Source organism: Moschus berezovskii, chromosome 13 (genome assembly GCF_049115385.1).
Source record: "Moschus berezovskii isolate FMDL1 chromosome 13, NW_MosBer_1.0, whole genome shotgun sequence".
NCBI lineage: Eukaryota > Metazoa > Chordata > Mammalia > Artiodactyla > Moschidae > Moschus > Moschus berezovskii.
In genome coordinates this window covers 63,007,133-63,029,723 of record NC_142472.1, presented here as the reverse complement: position 1 = coordinate 63,029,723, position 22,591 = coordinate 63,007,133, and the positions used below count along the sequence as shown (strand labels likewise).

At 39.5% G+C, this 22,591-nt stretch overlaps 1 long non-coding RNA gene across 1 annotated transcript in view; it reads left to right on the top strand.

The window, feature by feature from the left end:
• LOC148775856 (uncharacterized) overlaps positions 1-17,574 on the top strand; it is a 41,992-nt gene extending 24,418 nt beyond the window's left edge. Inside the window, exons 3-4 of the long non-coding RNA XR_016038945.1 lie at positions 16,830-17,008; positions 17,313-17,574. This is a non-coding gene — a long non-coding RNA (uncharacterized LOC148775856). The remainder of the gene's footprint in view (positions 1-16,829; positions 17,009-17,312) is intronic.
• Positions 17,575-22,591: the final 5,017 nt, after the last annotated feature.

The window sequence follows — 22,591 nt, the reverse complement described above, 5'->3', positions numbered from 1 at the left end:
AGGCTAATTATTTTACAATATTATATTGGTTGGTTTTGCCATACATTGACATGACCCGCCCTGGGTGTACGATTTCCCCCTCCTGAACCCCCCTCCCACCTCTTCCTCCCCTCATCCTCCCTCTGGGTCATCCCCGCATACCAGCCCCAAGCATCCTGTAACTTGCATCAACCCTGAACTGGCGATTCGTTTCACATATGATAATATACATGTTTCAATGCCATTCTCCCAAACCATCCCACCCTCACCCTCTCCCACAGAGTCCCAAAGACTGTTCTATACATCTGTGTCTCTTTTGCTGTCTCGTATACAGGGTTATCATTTGCATCTTTCTAAATTCCATATATATGCGTTACTATACTGTATTGGTGTTTTTCTTTCTGGCTTACTTCACTCTGTGAAATAGGCTCTAGTTTCATCCACCTCATTAGAACTGGTTCAAATGCATTCTTTTTAATCGCTGAGTAATACTCCATTGTGTATATGTACCAAAGCTTTCTTATCCATTCATCTGCAGATGGACATCTAGGTTGCTTCCATGTCCTGACTATTATAAACAGTGCTGCAATGAACATTAGAGTACATGTGTCTCTTTCAATTCTGGTTTCCTTAGTGTGTATGCCCAGGAGTGCGATTGTTGGATCATATGGAAGTTCTATTTCCAGTTTTTTGAGGAATCTCCACACTGTTCTCCATAGTGGCTGTACTAGTTTGCATTCCCACCAACAGTGTAAGAGGGTTCCCTTCTCTCCACACCCGCTCCAGCATTTATTGCATGTAGACTTTTGGATAGCAGCCATTCTGACTGGTGTGAAATGGTGTCTCATTGTGGTTTTGATTTGCATTTCTCTGATTATGAGGGATGTTGAGCATTTTTTCAACCCTTGTTAGCCATCCTTATGTCTTCTTTGGAGAAATGTCTGTTTAGTTCTTTGGCCCATTTTTTGAATGGGTCATTTATTTTTCTGGAATTGAGCTGCAGGAGCTGCTTGTATATTTTGGAGATTAATCCTTTATCCGTTGCTTCATTTGCTATTATTTTCTCCCATTCTGAAGGCTGTCTTTTCACCTTGCTTATAGTTTCCTTTGCTGTGCAGAACCTTTTGATTTTAATTAGGTCCCATTTGTTTATTTTTGCTTTTATTTCCAATATTCTGGGAGGTGGGTCTTGGAGGATTCTGCTGTGATTTATGTCGGAGAGTGTTTTGCCTACGTTCTCCTCTAGGAGTTTTATAGTTTCTGGTCTTACATTTAGCTCTCTAAACCATTTTGAGTTTATTTTGGTGTATGGTGTTAGGAAGTGGTCTAGTTTCATTCTTCTACAAATGGCTGACCATTTTTTCAGCACCACTTGTTAAAGAGACTGTCTTTTCTCCATTTTATATTCTTGCCTCCTTTGTCAAAGGTAAGGTGTCCATAGGTGTGTGGATTTATCTCTGGTCTTTCTATTTTGTTCCATTGATCTATGTTTCTGTCTTTATGCCAGTACCATACTGTCTTGATGACTGTGGCTTTGTAGTAGAGCCTGAAGTCCGGCAGGTTGATTCCCCCAGTTCCATTTTTCTTCCTCATGATTGCTTTGGCTATTTGAGATTTTTTGTATTTCCATACAAATTGTGAGATTATTTGTTCTAGTCCTGTGAAAAATATCATTGATAGCTTGATAGGGATTGCATTGAATGTATAAATTATTTTGGGTGTTATACTCAATTTTACAATATTTATTCTTCCAATCCACGAACACGGTATATTTCTCCATCTATTAGTGTCTTCTTTGATTACTTTCACCAGTGTTTTATAGTTTTCTATGTAAAGGTCTTTTGTTTCCTTAGGTAAATATATTCCTAAGTATTTAATTCTTTTCGTCGCAACAGTGAATGGAATAGTTTCCTTAATTTCTCTTTCTATTTTCTCATTATTACTGTATAGGAATGCAAGTGATTTCTGTGTGTTGATTTTATATCCTGCAACTTTACTGTTTTCATTGATTAGCTCTAGTAGTTTTCTGGTAGAGTCTTTAGGGTTTTCTGCGTAGAGGATCATGTCATCAGCGAACAGTGAAAGTTTTACTTCTTCTTTTCTAATTTGTATTCCTTTTATGTCTTTTTCTGCTCTGATTGCTGTAGCCAAAACTTCCAGAACTATGTGGAATAGTAGTGGTGAGAGTGGGCACCCTTGTCTTATTCCTGATTTTAGGGGAAATGCTTTCAGTTTTTCACCATTGAGGATGATGTTTGCTGTGGGTTTGTCATATATAGTTTTTATTATGTTGAGGTATGTCCCTTCTATTCCCACTTTCTGGAGGGTTTTTTATCATAAATGGATGTTGAATTTTGTCGAAGGCTTTCTCTGCACCTATTGAGATAATCATATGATTTTTATTTTTCAGTTTGTTAATGTGGTGTATTACGCTGATTGATTTGCAGATATTGAAGAATCCTTGCATTCCTGGGATAAAGCCCACTTGGTCATGATGTATGATCTTCTTAATGTGTTGCTGGATTCTGATTGCTAGAATTTTGTTAAAGATTTTTGCATCTATGTTCATCAGTGATATTGGCCTGTAGGTTTCTTTTTTTGTGGGATTTTTACCAGGTTTTGGGATTAAGGTGATGGTGGCCTCATAGAATGAAATTGGAAGTTTCCCTTCCTCAGCAATTTTCTGGAAGAGTTTGAGTAGGATAGGTGTTAGCTCTTCTCTAAATTTTTGGTAGAATTCAGCTGTGAAGCCGTCTGGACTTGGGCTTTTGTTTCCTGGAAGATTTCTGATTACTTCCTCTAGTTCTGTGCTTGTGATGGGTCTATTCAGATTTTCTATTTTTTCCTGCTCAGTTTTGGAACGTTGTACTTTTCTAGGAATTTGTCCATTTCTTCCAGGTTTTTCATTTTATTGCCATATAATTGCTGATAGTATTCTCTTATTCCTTTGTATTTCTGTGTTGTCAGTTGTGATCTCTCCATTTTCATTTCTAATTTTATTGATTTGGTTCTTCTCCCTTTGTTTCTTGATGAGTCTGGCTAGTGGTATGTCAATTTTATTTACCTTCTCAAAGAACCAGCTTTTGGCTTTGTTGATTTTTGCTATGGTCTTTTTTGTTTCTTTTACATTTATCTCTGCCCTAATTTTTATGATTTCTTTCCTTCTACTAACCCTGGGGTTCTTCATTTCTTCCTTTTCTAGTTGCTTTAGATGTAGAGTTAGGTTATTTAGTTGACTTTTTTCTTGTTTCTTGAGGTGTGCCTGTATTGCTATGAACTTCCCCCTTAGCACTGCTTTTACAGTGTCCCAGAGGTTTTGGGTTGTTGTGTTTTCATTTTCATTCATTTCTATGCATATTTTTATTTCTTTTTTGATTTCTTCAATGATTTTTTCATTATTCAGCAGTGTGTTGTTCAGCCTCCATATGTTGGCATTTTTAATGGTTTTTCTCCTGTAATTGATATCTAATCTTACTGCGTTGTGGTCAGAAAAGATGCTTAGAATGATTTCAATTGTTTTGAATTTACCAGGCTAGATTTATGGCCCAGGATGTGATCTATCCTGGAAAAGGTTCCGTGTGCGCTTGAGAAAAAGGTGAAATTCATTATTTTGGGGTGAAATGTCCTATAGATATCTATTAGGTCTAACTGTGCCTATTGTATCATTTAAAGTTTGTGTTTCCTTGTTAATTTTCTGTCTAGTTGATCTATCCATAGATGTAAGTGGGTTATTAAAATCTCCCACTATTATTGCATTGTTGTTAATTTCCCCTTTCATACTTGTTAGTAATTGTCTTACATATTGCGGTGCTCCTGTGTTTGGTGCATAAATATTTATAATTGTTATATCTTTTCTTGGATTGAGCCTTTGATCATTATGTAGATTCCTTCTTTGTCTCTTTTCACAGCCTTTGTTTTAAAGTCTATTTTATCTGATATGAGTATTGCTACTCTTGCTTTCTTTTGGTCTCTATTTCCATGGAATATCTTTTTCCAGCCCTTCACTTTCAGTCTGTATGTATCCCTCGTTTTGAGGTGGGTCTCTTGTCAATTCAGTTCAGTTCAGTTCAGTCGCACAATCGTGTCTGACTCTCCGCGACCCCATGAATCACAGCACACCAGGCCTCCCTGTCCATCACCAACTCCCAGAGTTCACTCAAACTCATGTCCACAGAGTCGGTGATGCCATCCAGCCATCTCATTCTCCGTCGTCCCCTTCTCCTCCCGCCCCCAACCTTTCCCAGCATCAGAGTCTTTTCCAGTGAGTCAACTCGTCGCATGAGGTGGCCAAAGTATTGCAGTTTCAGCTTCAGCATCAGTCCCTCCAATGAACACCCAGGATTGATCTCATTTAGAATGGACTGGTTGGATCTCCTTGCAGTATAAGGGACTCTCAAGAGTCTTCTCCAACACCACAGTTCAAAAGCATCGATTCTTCAGCGATCAGCTTTCTTCACAGTCCAACTCTCACATCCATACATGACCATGGGAAAAACCATTGCCTTGACTAGATGGACCTTGGTTGGCAAAGTAATATCTCTGCTTTTTAATATACTATCAAGGTTGGTCATAACTTTCCTTCCAAGGAGCAAGCGTCTTTTAATTTCATGGCTGCAATCAGCATCTGCAGTGATTTTGGAGCCCAAAAAAATAAAGTCTGACGCTGTTTCCACTGGTTTTCCATCTGTTTCCCATGAAGTGATGGGTCTCTTGTAGACAACATATATTGGGGTCTTATTTTTGTATCCATTCAGCCAGCCTTTGTCTTTTGGTTGGGGCATTCAATCCATTTACATTTAAGGTAATTATTGATAAGTATGATCCCGTTGCCATTTTCTTTAATGCTTTGGGTTCGAGTTTATACACCCTTTCTGTGTTTCCTGTCTAGAGAAGATCCTTTAGCATTTGTTGGAGAGCTGGTTTGGTGATGCTGAATTCTCTCAGCTTTTGCTTGTCTGTAAAGCTTTTGATTTCTCCTTCATATTTGAATGAGATCCTTGCTGGGTACAGTAATCTGGGCTGTAGGTTATTTTCTTTCATCACTTTAAGTATGTCTTGCCATTCCCTCCTGGCTGAAGAGTTTCTGTTGAAAGATCAGCTGTTATCCTTATGGGAATCCCCTTGTGTGTTATTTGCTGCTTTTCCCTTGCTGCTTTTAATATTTAATATTTGTTCTTTGTTAATTTGATTAATATGTGTCTTCGAGTATTTCGTCTTGGGTTTATCTTGTTAGGGACTCTCTGGCTTTCTTGGACTTGGGTGATTATTTCTTTCCCCATTTTAGGGAAGTTTTCAACTATTATTTCCTTAAGTATTCTCTCATGGTCTTTCTTTTTGTCTTCTTCTTCTGGAGCTCCTATGATTCGAATGTTGGAGTGTTTAACATTTTCCCAGAGGTCTCAAATATTGTCCTTATTTCTTTTAATTCATTTTTCTTTTCCCCTCTCTGTTTCATTTATTTCTAAAATTCTATCTTCTAGCTCGCTTATCCTGCCTTCTGCCTCTGTTGTTCTACTGTTTGTTCCCTCCAGAGTGTTTCTGATCTACCTATTGCATTATTCATTGTATATTGACTCTTTTTTATTTCCTCTAAGTCCTTATTAAACCTTTCTTCTATCTTTTCAATCCTTTTCTCCAGGTTATTTATCTGTAACTCCATTTTGCTTTCAAGATTTTGAATCATTTTCACAACCAAAATTCGAAATTCTTTATTAGGTAGATTCCCTATATCTTCCTCTTTTGTTTGTGTTGGTGGGCATTTATCTTGTTCCTTTACTTGCTGGGTATTTCTGTGTCTCTTCATCTTGCTTATATTGCTTTGCTTGGGGTGGCCTTTCCCTCTTCTGGCCGTTTGTGGAGTTCTCTTTATTATGTAGTTTCCTCTCTGTGTGTGGGGTTGGATGGGTGACTTGTCAAGGTTCCCTGGTTATGGAAGCTTGTGTTGGTGTTCTGGTGGGTGGAGCTGGATTTCTTCTCTCTGGAGTGCAATGAAGTGTCCAGTAATGAGTTATGAGATGTCAGTGGGTTTGGAGTGACTTTGGGCAGCCTGTATATTGAAGCTTAGGGCTATTTTCCTGTGTTGCTGGAGAATTTGTGGTATGTCTTGCTCTGGAACTTGTTGACCCTTGGGTGGCGCTTGGTTTCAGTGTAGGTATGGAGGCGTTAGATGAGCTCCTATCGATTAATGTTCCCTGGAGTCAGGAGTTCTCTGGTGTTTTCAGGATTTGGGCTTAAGCCTCTTGCCTCTGGTTTTTGGTCTTATTCTTGGAGTAGTCTCTGGCCTTCTCTATCTGTCATTTCCAAGGTGGTTCCCTCTGCTTTAGCTTCTGTTTGCTGGTCTCTTCAGTGTCTAATTTCCTCCATGATATTAGGGGGCGGGTGGACACTTTTTAAGGCTCAGTTGTTCAGTCCTGTTCTGGGAAGGGAGGAACGCTGCAGACAAATATCTCTGGCATCTGTGGGGAGTGCTCGTAGCGTCTTGGCCACACTGGGTTTGCCCCCACTCACAGCACGTGTGTTGTCCCAGTCTACACTGCACAGGCTCTAGGTTGCTCTGCCAGGAACTGTCCGAGGCTGGGGCTGGGTTGTATGCACTTCCCAGGTCTGAGCGGCTCAAGTTCAGTTTCTCGGGTACTCCACAAAGGCACAGACTTGGTTGAGCCTGCCTTTTGTGCCTTCCCCAGTCCGAGCAGCTCAGGTGACCAGGTGTTTGGCGAGCACGGTCACTGTGACTTATCGCCTCCCCAGTCCCTGCCACTCGGTTTTCTGGGTGTACAACCGGCGCACCTTCTCACACGGATATCGACTGGCCCGAGCCCAAGAAGTCTTGATTAGCAGCAAGCCTGCCTGCAGTTTTTATTGGATGCCTTTCTGGGGCTGTGGTTTCCCCCTCCGACTCTGGCTGACCTCCCTGCCTGTCTCGGTGGGGGAATGGGGGATGGGCCGACCACAGCTGGCTCGCTCTGCTCAGTCCTTTGTTCTGTGAGCGGGGCTGGCGGAGTCTTAGGTTTGAGCTTTCTGCCTTTTCGTGGGGAAGCTATCCCAGTCTGCTTTGCTATCCCCGGTTAGTTCTCTCAGATCGTTCTTGCGGCATTCAAGCCCAGTCCTCTCTCTAAGCAGTTCAACCGGCTCCTCCCTGCCCAGCCCCTGCTTGTTAATGGTGGATGTGGGCATCTGTGCTGCTTGTCCACTGGGAGTTACAGTTTGGCGGGTAATCTGTGGGTTTTAATTGTTTCTTTCTTTTTCCTCCCGGTTATGTGGCCATCAGGTTCCAAAGCTTGCCACAGATTCATCAGTGAGAGTGTCTCCTGGTATTTGGAAACGTCTCTCTTTTTAAAGCCTCCCTTCCTGGGACGGAGCTACGTCCTTACCTCTTTTGTCTCTCTTTTTATCTTTTATGTTTTTTCCTACCTCCTTTCGAAGACAGTGGGCTGCTTTTCTGGGTGCCTGATGTCCTCTGCCAGCATTCAGAAGTTGTTTTGTGGACCTCACTCCGCGTTCAAATGTTCTTTTGATGAATTTGTGGGGGAGAGAGTGGTCTCGTCGTCCTATTCCTCTGCCATCTTGTTCCTCCCTCCCTCATGGTGATTTTTAAACTTAACTTTTAAATGTTACTTTCCACATTCAGTTGTTAGAAAATATTGGCTCTGCTCCCCATGTTGAACATTACATCCTTGAACCTATCTTATACCCAATGTTTGTAAGATATCACAATTGTTTTTATAGATACTGTCCATTTCTGTAAATAAATAAAGCAACACTTTTCTTTAACCATCTTATTAAATTTTTTAACAAAAAGCTTTGCCCAACATTATAATAAATTTGAAATAAAATTTGACAACCATTCTAATGCTTTCTGCTTTCACTTAAAATAGCATGGGATATTTTCCTGGACCACCTGAATGCGCCCAAAGTAATCAGAAAAATCCTATCGCTGCAAAGAGAAACAATGTCCAAACTGATAATTAATTATATCACCTGTGATATAAGCAAGACTCATCAGCTCTTGCTGGCTTTCATGTAATGAGATCATGAGCCAAGAAACTTGGGAGCCATGTCATAAAATGAAGAGAAAAAAATCTATTTGTAAAAAATGTTATTGAAGTATAGTTGATTTACAAAGATTAGTTAGTTTCTGGTGTATAGCAAAGTGTTTCTGTTGTGTGTGTGTGTATATATATATATATATATTCCTTTTCAGATTCTTTTCTGTTTTGGTTTATTACAGCATATTGAATACTGTGCTCTGTGTTATCATAGTAGGACCTTGCTGCTCAACTATTTTAAGTATAGTAGGTTGTATCTACTAATCCCAAACTGAATTTATCCCTGCCCAACCCTCTTTACCCTTTGGCAGATGGTCAACACCGAAATCAGTTTGATTATATTCTTTGCAGCCAAAGATGGAGAAACTCTATACAGTTAGCAAAAACAAGACCAGGAGCTGACTGTGGCTCAGATCATGAACTCCTTATTGCCAAATTCAGACTTAAATTGAAGAAAGTAGGGAAAACCACTAGACCATTCAGATATGGCCTAAATCAAATCCCTTATGATTATACAGTGGAAGTGAGAAATAGATTTAAAGGACTAGATCTGATAGATAGAGTGCCTGATGAACTCTGGACGGAGGTTCGTGACATTGTACAGGAGACAGGGACCAAGATCATCCCCATGGAAAAGAAATGTAAAAAAGCAAAATGGCTGTCTGAGGAGGCCTTACAAATAGCTGTGAAAAGAAGAGAAGCGAAAAGCAAAGGAGGAAAGGAAAGATATAAGCATCTGAATGCAGAGTTCCAAAGAATAGCAAGGAGAGATAAGAAAGCCTTCCTCAGTGATCACTGCAAAGAAATAGAGGAAAACAACAGAATAGGAAAAACAAGAGATCTCTTCAAGAAAATTAGAGATTCCAAGGGAACATTTCATGCAAAGATGGGCTCAATCAAGGACAGAAATGGTATGGACCTAACAGAAGCAGAAGATATTAAGAAGAGGTGGCAAGAATACACAGAAGAACTGTACAAAAAAGATCTTCACGATCAAGATAGTCACGATAACGTGATCACTGACCTAGAGCCAGACATCTTGGAATGTGAAGTCAAGCGGGCCTTAGAAAGCATCACTACGAACAAAGCTAGTGGAGGTGATGGAATTCCAGTTGAGCTACTTCAAATCTTGAAAGATGATGCTATGAAAGTGCTGCACTCAATATGCCAGCAAATTTGGAAAACTCAGCAGTGGCCCCAGGACTGGAAAAGGTCAGTCTTCATTCCAATCCCAAAGAAAGGGAATGCCAAAGACTGCTCCAACTACCGCACAATTGCACTCATCTCACACGCTAGTAAAGTTATGCTCAAAATTCTCCAAGGCAGGCTTCAGCAATACATGAACCATGAACTTCCAGATGTTCAAGCTGGTTTTAGAAAAGGCAGAAGAACCAGAGGTCAAATTGCCAACATCCGCAGGATCATGGAGAAAGCAAGAGAGTCCCAGAAAAACATCTATTTCTGCTTTATTGACTATGCCAAAGCCTTTGACTGTGTGGATCACAATAAACTGTGGAAAATACTAAAAGAGATGGGAATCCCAGACCACCTGACCTGCCTCTTGAGAAACCTGTATGCAGGTCAGGAAGCAACAGTTAGAACTGTACATGGAACAACAGACTGGTTCCAAATAGGAAAAGGAGTACGTCAAGGTTGTATATTGTCACCTTGCTTATTTAACTTATATGCAGAGTACATCATGAGGAATGCTGGGCTGGAAGAAGCACAAGCTGGAATCAAGATTGCTGGGAGAAATATCAATAACCTCAGATATGCAGAAGACATCACCCTTATGGCAGAAAGCGAAGAGGAACTCAAAAGCCTCTTGATGAAAGTGAAAGAGGAGAGTGAAAAGGTTGGCTTGAAGCTCAACATTCAGAAAACAAAGATCATGGCATCTGGTCCCATCACTTCATGGGAAATAGATGGGAAAACAGTGGAAACAGTGTCAGACTTTATTTCTGGGGCTCCAAAATCACTGCAGATGCTGATTGCAGCCATGAAATTAAAAGACGCTTACTCCTTGGAAGGAAAGTTATGAACAACCTAGATAGTATATTAAAAAGCAGAGACATTACTTTGCCAACCAAGGTCCGTCTAGTCAAGGCAATGGTTTTTCCCGTGGTCATGTATGGATGTGAGAGTTGGACTGTGATGAAAGCTGATCGCCGAAGAATTGATGCTTTTGAATTGTGGTACTGGAGAAGACTCTTGAGAGTCCTTTGTACTGCTAGGAGATCCAACCCATCCATTCTAAAGGAGATCAATCCTAGGTGTTCATTGGAAGGACTGATGCTAAAGCTGAAACTGCAATACTTTGGCCACCTCATGCAATGAGTTGACTCACTGGAAAAGACTCTGATTCTGGGAAAGGTTGGGGGCGGGAGGAGAAGGGGATGACAGAGAATGAGATGGCTGGATGGCATCTCTGACTCTGTGGACATGAATTTGAGTGAACTCCGGGAGTTGGTGATGGGTAGGGAGGCCTGGCGTGCTGTGATTCATGGGGTTGCAGAGAGTCGAACATGACTGAGTGACTGAACTGAACTGAACTGAACTGAAATGTAAGTTTGGTTTCTACATCTGTGAATTTGTTTCTTTTTTTGTGAAAGTTCTGTTCTGTTCTGTTCCATCGCTCAGTCATGTCCGACTCTTTGCGACCCCGTGGACTGTAGCCTACCAGGCTTCTCCGTCCATGGGATTCTCCAGGCAAGAGTACTGGAGTGGGTTATTGTTTCCTTCTCCCGGGGATCTTCCCGATCCAGGGATCGAACCTGGGTCTCCCGCATTGGAGGCAGACACTTTAACCTCTGAGCCACCAGGCAAGCCATAAATTAACTTATTTCATATTGTAGATTCAACATACACTGGAACATATGGTATTTTTCTTTCTAATTACTTCACTTAGTATGATAATCTCTAGGTCCATCCATGTTGTGACAAATGGCATTATTTCATTCTTTTTATTGGCTGAATAGTATTCTCTTGTGTATACTTTTTCCTTATTCAAATCATTTAGGTTGCTTCTATGTCTTGGCTATTGTAAATAGTGCTGCTATGAATGTTGGGGTACCTGTATCTTTTTAAATTAGAGTTTTCATCTTTCCTGGATACATGCTCAGGAGTGAGATTGCTGGATCATAAAGTAATTCTATTTTTAGTTTTCTGAGGAATCACCACACTATTTGTCATAGTGGTACACCAGTTTACCTTCCCATCAACAGTAAACTCTATTTTCAGTATTTATTTATTTTTAAATTTTTGGTTAAAATGAGAAATATATTCTATGAAAATCTAAGTTAGTATTCTGCTATTCAATCTAGAAATCAAATTCATCAAAATATAAATTCTTTTACTTTGGTTGTGGTAAAATGTATATTAAGTATTTTTTTACATCATATTTTTTAACATGCAAATGAAATGAAGAGGATATATGCATATTGATTCATACCATAAACCACAAATCAGGCAAAATTTCTTGTTTGAAATAATGAATGCATTTGGGTTTTGACTATAAATGCATCTAAGTGGTTCTTAAAGGCTAATGACATGAGATAGTTCATTTGTACTTTGTTAATGTACAACATTAATGATGTCTACAATTTTAAATGCATTAAACTGTGGTTGATTATCTCCCTGTGTACACATTCCAGTTCTGAAATTTAATTGAAGCTCAATAATGTACTGCATTTCTGTCCTTTTTTTCAATCATTCTATTATGCAGATCTAATGTGAAGGCAGATCAAAGTTGCATTTGAATATTATTTCTTGCTTTTAAGGAAGAATTATATTGTGTTTCTGATGGGAAAGATTTTCTAAATGGGGTAACATTCAGAAAAAAAAAAAATGGAGGTTTCTATTATTAAGAATTAAGCTCCGAGAAAATCTCATAGAAAAGAAAAGAAAAAAAAAAAAACTTCACATGTACTATTAGAAGCAAAGTGCAAGGTGGAATCTTAGAAATCATTCATTATAAACCGTTCATTTTTCAAATAAGGTTATTACCTTGCAGATAAACTCAGCATCTAAGATACCGATCCTATTATTGATTATATGACAACTGTAATTCATGTCTTCTAAAGTCTTGTAAAACTGGTTTAAAAAACTTACAGTTAAGAAGGAGGCAGTTAAAGTACATAGGAAATAACAGTTAAAATATCTACTGCTTTAGTTAAAATCTACTATGCTTGTTCACTGCTATGGGAGTTTGGACTGTGTCAGATTGGTTAGTCTGGGACTTTATTTACTGGAACATGTTCCCTGTTAGGCTCCAAATTGGAGCTTACCTTAAGAGACATCAGTTCAATTCAGTCACTCAGTCATGTCCGGCTCTTTGCGGCCCCATGGACTACAGCATGCCAGGCTTCCCTGTCCTTCACCAGCTCCCGGAGCCTACTCAAACTCATGTCCATCACGTTGGTGATGCCATCCAACCATCTCATCCTCTATCATCCCCTTCTCCTTCCACCTTGAATTTTTCTCAGCATCAGGGTCTTTACCAAGGAGTCAGTTCTTCACATCAGGTGGCCAAAGTATTGGAGTTTCAGCTTCAGCATCAGTCCTTCCAATGAATATTCAGGACTCATCTCCTTTACGATGGACTAGTTGGATCTCCTTGCAGTCCAAGGGACTCTCAAGAGTCTTCTCCAACACCACAGTTCAAAAGCATCAATTCTTCAATGCTCAGCTTTCTTTACAGTCCAGCTGTCACATCCATACATGACTACTGGAAAAAACACAGCTTTGACTAGACGGACCTTTGTTGACAAAGTAATGTCTCTGCTTTTAATATGCTGTCTAGGTTGGTCATAGCTTTTCTTTCAAGGAAAAATATCTTTTAACTTCAAGGCTGCAGTCGCCATCTGCAGTAATTTTGGAACCTAGAAAAATAAAGTCTCTCACTGCTTCCATTGTTTCCCCATCTATTTGGCATGAAGTGATGGGACCGAATGCCATGATCTTAGTTTTCTGAATGTTGAGCTTTAAGCCAACTTTTTCACTCTCCTCTTTCACTTTCATCAAGAGGCTCTTTAGTTCTTCTTTGCTTTCTGCCATAAGGGTCGTATCATCTGCATATCTGAGGTTATTGATATTTCTCCTGACAATCTTGATTCCAGCTTGTGCTTCATCCAGCCTGGCATTCACATGATGTACTCTGCATATAAGTTGAATAAGCAGGGTGACAATATACAGCCTTGACGTACATGGGGGAGATTAACGAAGTCACAATCCATATTCTCCAAAGGCCATCATACTTAGATGCAGAGATAGACAGATGTAGCATGTTGCTAGCTTCTGGATTGCCTACAGTCCCCTTTGTTCTACATCCAGGTATTTTTGCTGCCCATTGGCCCTGATGACTAACTGTGACCCCAGTATCTTGACACATGAAAAGCAGACATGGCAGAGCATTTGAGGATCCTATTGATTCCAGAAGCTTTTGATGGGGCCAATTTAAGATAGACTTATGCATTTAGTTTTGGACTATATGTCTCTCCTCTTTCTTGCACATTAATAACTACTTTAAAACAGTTTCTGAATGTTGGTTGTACACTTGTGCCAAGTGAAGTAGAGTCATCCCTCTATTGTTTCACAAAGCAGAACTATAAGTCAATAGACCACATGTTTTTGGCCATCCTACCATAAGGATTTACGCAGGAACCAGGATACAGGAAAGAGATGAGGAAAGAGGTCCTTACCATTAAATATCCTTGGTGAATTACCTTCACAAATGTTATATAAACCTAGTAATAATCTACTCTGTGGGTCAAGCTGTAGGCAAAAAAAAAAAAAGAATGAGATTTTTCACTGTGTGTGTTTTTTTAAGAGGATGCTAACAGCAAGTTTACTGTTAGTAATGCTTGTGTGTGCTAAGTTGCTTCAGTTATGTCTGACTCTTTGCAACCCCGTGGACTATAACCTGCCAGGCTCCTCTGTCCATGGGATTTCCCAGGCATAAATACTGGAGTGGGTTGCCACTTCTTCCTCCAAGGGATCTTCCTGGCCCAGGGATTGAACCTGGGTCTCTTATGTCTCCTGCATTGGCAGGTGATTTATTTACTACCAGTGCCACCTGGATAGCTAGTAATGTTTGAACCAGCCAAACAATAGCAACTTTGGAGTGAAACTACCTACTTAATGAGAATAAGAGTTCTTATACAACTAAGTAGTTGTAGGTGTGTGCAAGGCAGTACATCCTAGAGGCAGCACACCTGCTTTGAATCAGGCACATCTCCTTCAAATCCAGACTCTATTACTAATAAGCATGTGTCCTTGAATGAATTATTTAAGTATTCTGAGCCTTTATTACCACATGTTTAACATGGATTCTCTAAGAATATGTTTTTATTTCATTTGTGAGACTAGGAAACAATATATGAAAGGTGCTTAGCATAGATCTGACAGAGCTGTTATTAACTTGGGAAGTATCATATGTGACAAGGGACTATGGCTTTTCTCATGTAATCATATAGGAATATCTGTATCCACTTGCAGCAATGTAGAAAGATTGGATTAACAGATGACAGAGTTTCAAGGGCAACAAGCCTTTATAAGCCACTCCACGTCTCTGATTCCCTCTGCTGGAAATGAAATAACTTATGGATACGAACGAAAAATGTATCAAATGGCCTGAAGGCAGAAATAATCCAATAAAAACATAAAAAATAAGGCTGTGTAGTTTATAATTATCAGTTACTAAATTGAAACTCATTATGTTCAAGGGCCTCAGGGGAAATTATTTCAAATTAGAAAAGGACCATAAACTCTTGGAGAGAGAAAAAGAATAAAATTAAAGATAAACAATTATATAAGGATTTTTTTTATTCTTGTGCTTCTGGTCTATGCAATCATTTTGCATTATTGGCTATCCATTAATTCTATTCCTAAATAAGTCACCCTAAGAAGCTTACTGCATTCTTTCCATTGCTAAATACATAGATACTTTGAAGTCATATTGTGAAGGAAAACCTCCAATTTTCTTTTAAATGTAGATTTAACAATTATTGATTTCCTCTTAAACACTGAACACTGAAACACTTAAATATTATAACTGAAAGTCAATAAAAATAGACAAATGATTTGAGACCATCTTAAAATGATCCACGATCTGAAAAGGAACTAGAAACTTCCAGTTTTTTATTTGATTAAAACCAATGGCATGTGTTTGTATTTTTTAATTTTTTAAATAAATGAACAAATTTAATCATGCTATAAAAATTTAATTTCAATATGGACGGTTTCCACACTATCTGTGCTAATGATTGGTGGTCTACCTAAAGCCAAATTCGGCACTTTTACCCAGAACTCCGAAAGTTCCACCATCCGTCAGCACAGAACTAAAACTGACAGAGAATAAACCGAGGCCAAAAAAGCTATTTGACTTATGTTGTAAGTCTCAGTGTCAGAATTTTCTAGGCCATAATCAGATTAGATTTACACACTTCAACTATTATGTCTCCAAATGAAATTGAGAAAGCTGCCTGTTGATTTCGAAAGTCTGTTCCATTGTATAGCTTGTACTTGATAAACACCATATATTTTATATCATGAATCATGACATAGGTATGATAAAGCTGATTTTTACTCTTCCTATTGATTTTTAAAAGCCTTTATTACAAATAGGACCTCTTCTAAATGCCATGTAAAGTCTTAAAATGTAAAAATAATTATACTTCCCAGAAATGTTTTAAATTCACATTGCTATGAACATGACTTTTCTTCTGAGAATCTTTGGAAAACTCTAGAATAAGAACGTAGAAATAAAGTTAAGGTTTAAAAGTTCTTTTTCATAAGCTTTCATCTTTTAAGCCTACAGCACTTTGAATGCCTTAATGTAGATGGTAAAGACTATGAAAGGCTCAGAAAAAATGCATTGAATTATATAATTCCTAACTCTTTTAAATGTTGAGGTGTTAACAACTAAAATTCATAAGGCCAAAGAGCTGCATGACTTGTTCCCTGGGATACCTTTAGCCTTTGCCTTGATCTATATTTAGCAACAGTGTAAGACTTAATCACATGTCTGGATCCCAGAGCTCATTTCAGGGGATATCATGGTGGTGTCACTCATGAAGCTAGAGTTCCAGCTCTAGCATGGCTTTAGCAGGACATGGCTTTAGCAACCATGAATGACTTTTCATCCAGTGCCTTAGGATTCTTATATTTAATGTTCCATGGAATGTGATTTCTAAGGAATAAGTAGTAGAGACATTCCAAATTGTTATTTAGAACCACTACACAAAGAAAATATGGACAGTAATGTGATTAAAACATCCAGCATAGTGTTGTCATATAGTATACACTCAACTTACACTGTTTTAATAAATATTGAACAAAAAATAAGGCCACAAGTCTTGACTCAAGAGCCTTATAAATTCAAGTCTATCTCACTTTTATAAGAATACTGACCCAGACAACCCCTGAAACAAAATGGGGTGCCATGAAAAGAGACAATCTTTAACCAAGACAACATTATGCATATTTTTCCAAATGAAGAATTAAAGAGCTCATTAGAAAAGAAGAGATTTAGAAAAATATGTTTTGTAAGATTACAAACATTAGATCTGTTATAATCATAAGAAACTGATGTACCCACACCTAAAGATTTTGTCTTCTCTCATCACAGAGTCTAGATTTTACAAGGGAAGAAAATTCTGAACATTTAAGAGAAAATTCTAAAAATAACCCCCAAATTTGGGTTGCTTTGCTGCTTGAAGTTTTACATATTCAGTTTTATTATTAGGTATCCAAATGTCTCATGATTTCTTTCTGACATACTAACACTTTTGTAATCAAACCCACCAGCAGAGTCCTCACTTGGTGCCACCACTCAAAGTGGGCAGTGAAGTAAACTCTGCATGGAAACCAGGGGGCAGTGTTTCATTTGAGGGGCAAGGGGAAGGAAATGACAGCTACCTTCACTGACCGAAGGACAACAGCCTCACCAGAAACAAATATGCTCGGTTCCACAAGTCCAGAGGAAGGTAAGATTTCCCCGGGGTCATTGCCTTGTGTTTAGTGACTTCTATGCATGAACCATTTAGATACACCCCCAAATGCTGATGGTAATGGTGGAAAGAAATCTAAGATGAGGCATTCATTGTTTTTGATGTGTAAGGTGCATAGATTTAACATTTGATTGGCTCCAGAGGAAACTGCTTCTGTTGCGAAGTCACTTCAGTCATGTCTGACTCTGTGTGACCCTTTGGACGATAGCCCACCAGGTTCCTCTGTCTATGGGATTCTCCAGGCAAGAATACTGGAGTGGGTTGCCATTTCCTCCTCCAGGGGATCTTCTCAACCCAGGGATCGAACCCGCATCTCTGAAGTCCCCTGCTTTGGCATGTGGATTTTTTACCACTAGCACCAGCTGGGAAGCCCCAGAAAATATGCTGCTGTATTTAAAATGGATAACCAACAAGTTGTTACTGTATAGCACATGAAACCTACCTGGCCGTCTGAATGAGAAGAAAGTTCGGGGGAGAATGGATCCATGTATATGTATGGTGAGTTCCTCCACTGTTCATCTAAAACTGTCATGACATTGTTAATTGACTGTACTCCAAAACAAAATAAAAAGGTAAAAAAAAAAAAGAATGTGTGCTATGGAGGCAAGAATTCACATGCCGATTATACTCCTTTATATTTGCTGTTTGATATGCCATGAGGTCTTTGGCCTCAAAGCCCTATTTACATTTTTCAATGTCTGTGAACTGAAACATGAAGCTTTGGAAACACTTAAAATATTTTTTGACCAATTTCCTGAAAAATCAATGTATGTGACCATGTAAATCTAAAAGAAGAACTGGCTTCACAAGGGGTGATGTCTAACAGACTTAGCTTCTGACACATTCAAGGTTATAAATTTTAATAGCTGAGGAAGCTTGGCTGGATTCCTTTTTGTTGTGACTGCCAGGATGGCTAGCCAATAAATAATCTAACATACTCAAGAACTAGCACGCAGAAAAAGGCTAAATGAAATATACCATTGGTAGAATAACAAATGGCAAGCAACTTTATTTTTTTGCTGAAACTGGAAATATTGCTGATGCTTAGGTAAGAAAAGGAAGCTGTGTCTATTTTGCTTTTAAATTATATGTCAGATATGCAACTTTGCCAAAGTACTAGGTTTTCGAAGTCTTATGAAAATCCTTCTTTTGTATTTAGAGTGAGATACCTGAAAAATTTATAACAGTGTTTATGCTTTTAAAAGTATGAAATCATAAAAATAGCTGGCATTACACTCTTAATATCTCACTCCTCCAAAAAGTAGAATGTCTCTTTCTTCTTGGGACTAATCATTTGCAATCTCTCTTTTCTTTCTCCCTTCCTTCCCTTCCTCCCTCCTTCCTTCCTTTTCTTCCTTTTATTTACTTTTTATTTTTTTGAATTAATAACTACCAGAATAACAGTACTGCATTTAGACAAGTCTCAGTTCTCTTCTCTAATTATTTTTCAAGGCTTTGGAATGAAATGGATGTTTACATTAAGACAAAAGCCTTGAAAAATTTGGGGAAAATGTTTCCTCAAGTCTCTTAAATCAGCAGCAGCAGCTGTGGGGGTGAGGAGAACAACATTTGTGTCTATTTGACTCCATCTCCATCTTCTTTCTCTGAGTTTCCTCTTACAGTACCAGGTCCCTACCACAACTCTCTCCAATTCCAGGACCAGGCGTTTTTCTCGTGGTTACACAAAGATCTTTTCTGATAAAGATTAGTTCAGCCTTCTCTTCTGATTTGTTCAATTGTATGCCTTGACCCATTCAGAAGTCCAGAAAGCCTGGCGGAACTGAGAAGTAAACAGAGCCTTCTCTTTGGATGACAGGGGCAGGCAAAGGCTATATTTAGACCCCTAACCAACTCCTACACAGCTCTGCTTTCTCTCTCCTCACCATACAAGCAAGGGCTTTGAAATCCATCAAACACGGTTCCAATCTTTCTGTTGCAATTGCCTGACTTATTCAGCTTAGTCTTTGGATGACCCTGTTTTAACTGGTAAAAGAGGGGGTGCGGTCATGACCTTGCATGCGGGCTCAGTCGTGTCCGACACTTTGCGATCCCGTGGACTGTAGCCCTCCAGGCTCCTCTGTCCATGGGCTTCTCCAGGCAAGAATACTGGAGTGGGTTGCCATTTCCTCCTTCAGGGCATCTTCCCAACCCAGGGTAGAATCCACATCTCTTGCGCCTTCTGCGTTGGCAGGTGGACTCCACCACTGAGCCATCTGGAAAGCCCAAAAGAGGTGGCAGCAGATATAAAATTAATTAAGCCCTAGCATATGTAAGTCTGGAGAAGGCCATGGCACCCCACTCCAGTACTCTTGCCTGGAAAATCCCATGGACGGAGAAGCCTGGTGGGCTGCAGTCCATGGGGTCGCTAAGAATTGTACACGACTGAGCGACTTCACTTTTCACTTTCATGCATTGGAGAAGGAAATGGCAACCCACTCCAGTGTTCTTGCCTGGAGAATCCCAGGGATGGGGGAACCTGGTGGGCTGCTGTCTATGGGGTCGCACAGAGTTGGACACGACTGAAGTGACTTAGCAGCAGCAGCATATGTAAGTCACTCAAAGTATGCTTCCTCCTCTTCAATAACAAGAAGGCAGAGGCTCTTCCCATCAACTGACGTTTTCTTATTAATATATATATATATATATTAGCTATGGAGAATCTTGAAATATTCCATTTATATGATTAACTACTCTCCATTTAATGACATAAGACAAGCCTGCCCTAACCACAAAAGCAACCTTTGAAATCTGCCACATTTGGAAATGTCTATGGACTTTGGGATACAGTACACAGGACTCTATCTTCCAAACCTCTATCTTTTCATCTCTCACAGGCTATAAAAAGGAATGGTGTTGGCTGGAGAAAGTGAAATTGCTTTCATAAAAACTGGCATGCCCTGAAGTAAAACAATGGAGGAATTGGAAGAACCAGTATTCTCATAATGATTGTTTGAAAACTCTCTCCACTAGAATTCAGAGAATGTTTAGTGCATAACAGTCTGTGCTGGGCCATGTGTTAGGCGATGATGGTGCAGAGATTGTGTCCCAGCCAGTCATATGCTGGAGCCAATGGTTAAATATTCAGAATTTTGTGAGAAGGTTGTTAAACCCTTGGTAACTTGAAACTGGTGGTGGTGAGCATATTTACCCGGATCAAATTGGAATATGGTACAAGTCAGGCTCCCACACTCCAGAACAGATTTATGAGAACAGCACTGACTCAGCCCTCAAGATTCTCAGCCTTGTCGATGGTCCAACAGACTCAATCCAATTCAATGCCATTTCCATAGAACAAATCCCAAAATAAAGCACCCACTAGAGGAGCTCAGAGATGAGGTAAATGTAAACTTTGTTTCCCATTTTGATATCAGTATCTATTTGTGCCTCTTAAGTTGACAAGCCTCTGAAAACCAGATTCTTCTGGAATTTTCTGTTAGTCCATCTTAATCTGTGGTAAAGAGATCTGACTTCAAACTAACACAGCGATACTTAGACAAAACAAGATACAGCTTCTCAGTGGGCACATTTCTCCTTTTGTAGGATCTAAATATAACTTTCTTTCATCTATTTTATTTTAAATGGAAAAACACTTATCATTCTCAAGGCTACATGAGGTTTCATGATAATGTGCATGCCTGAAGTTCGTTCTGCCAAGTATAGGCAGAACTTGAATTCTTGGTCTTTACCCAAAGATGGCTGATCCCACTTGCTATCAGGGAGGGTTACCTACATTTCTTCTCTCCTCCATTCCCTCCTCTTTTACCAGCACAGAGTAACTTCAGTCATGACTGTCTTTAGCCCTAGCTCCCGCTTGCTTCTTGCCTTGCTTTAAAGTTGATTTGGCGCAGAAGGGAGACTGCCTACAGAGAAGGCTGACAAAGGACACAATAAGCAGGATTCTTTACTCTGCGACACGTTTTCATGCCAGTGTCCTCACCTTGCAGTAAATGACCTGCCAGCTTGTTAAGGTTATCACAAGAACTGTGGTAAGAACTGATCAGCATGGAAGTACTAAGGACAGGTGCAAGCAACAAGAATCCGCCTCTGGGTCAGAGTTGGAAGGAAAAGACATGGGTGTCTGCCTTCTTACTTCAGTGGCTTGAATCTAATGTGATGAGAAGTATTGTTAGACATAGTTGATAGGTTCTGAGGTCCTACCTATTCCAAGTAACAAAGTTAGTTAGTTGGCCAAAAAACTGAATCACCATATAGATTTCTGGTCAAAAAAGAATTTGTTATCTGTGCTTAGGAGGGAAACTGGCTCAAAACATTGGGCAATTTTGCCTACAGTTATTCCAAAAGCTATGCTCTTTCTCATGATACATTTGCAATATCTCTTTTGGATTCTCTCCTGAGTCTGTCATAAATCTCATGAGAAGATTAGCTTTTTTACTTCATTCACACTTCATCTTTGAAACATGCATGCACACGCACACACACTCTATATTAACCAGCTTCATCACTCATTATTTGCTTGTATCACTGCTTAACTATATGCATTTTAAGGGCATGCATGCATGCTAAGTTGCTTCAGTCGTGTCCGACTATTTGTGACCCCATGGACCGGAGACCCCAGGCTCCTCTGTCCATGGGATTCTCCAGGCAAGAACACTGGAGTGGGTTGCCATGCCCTCCTCCAGGGGATCTTCCCAACCCAGGTATCAGACTTGTGTCTCCTGCCCTGGGAAATGGGTTCTTTACCATTAGTGCCACCTTGGAAGCCCATTTTAAGGGCAGGGGTGATTAATTCCTTGATTTTGGTATCCACAATGCCTAGTATTTAGTGTGCTTTATAGCATGAGTTGGAGGATGGAAGGAAAGAAGGAAGAAAGGATGAAAGGAAGGAAGTAAAGGAGGAAAAAAATAAACTATGCAATTCTTTGTGGAAATAAAAAGAAATTACAAATTGCTTTTGATTGAGTGCCATCCCCCATTCCAACTGATTGTATGAAGCACCTAGAATATTATTTTTAAAATCTTAAATCCCACTCCAAACCCACCAAAGCAGAGTCTCTAGGAAGTAGAGATTGGAAATCTCAGTATTTAAAAATCTCTCCAGTGATTCTGATACCAGCTAGTTCAGGAACTGCATTTTTTTTTTTTCCTATCTTGCTTTCAGACTTTATTTATTTTTATTATTATTTATTTTAATTGGAGGTTAATTACTTTACAATATTGTGGTGGTTTTTGCCATACATTGACATGAATCAGTCATGGGTGTACATGGGCCCCCATCCTGAACTCCCCTCCCACATCCCTCCCCATCCCATCCCTCTGGGCTGTCCCAGTGCACCAGCTTTGAGTGCCCTGGTTCATGCACCGAACTTGCACTGGTCATCTATTTCACATATGGTAATACACATGTTTCAATGCTACTCTCTCAAATCATCCCACCCTTGCCTTCTCCCACAGAGTCCAAAAGTCTGTTCTTTACATCTGTGTCTCTTTTGCTGTCTCGTGTATAGGGTCATCGTTACCATCTTTCTAAATTCCATATATATGCATGAATATACTGTATTGATGCTTTTCTTTCTGACTTACTTCACTCTGCATAATAGG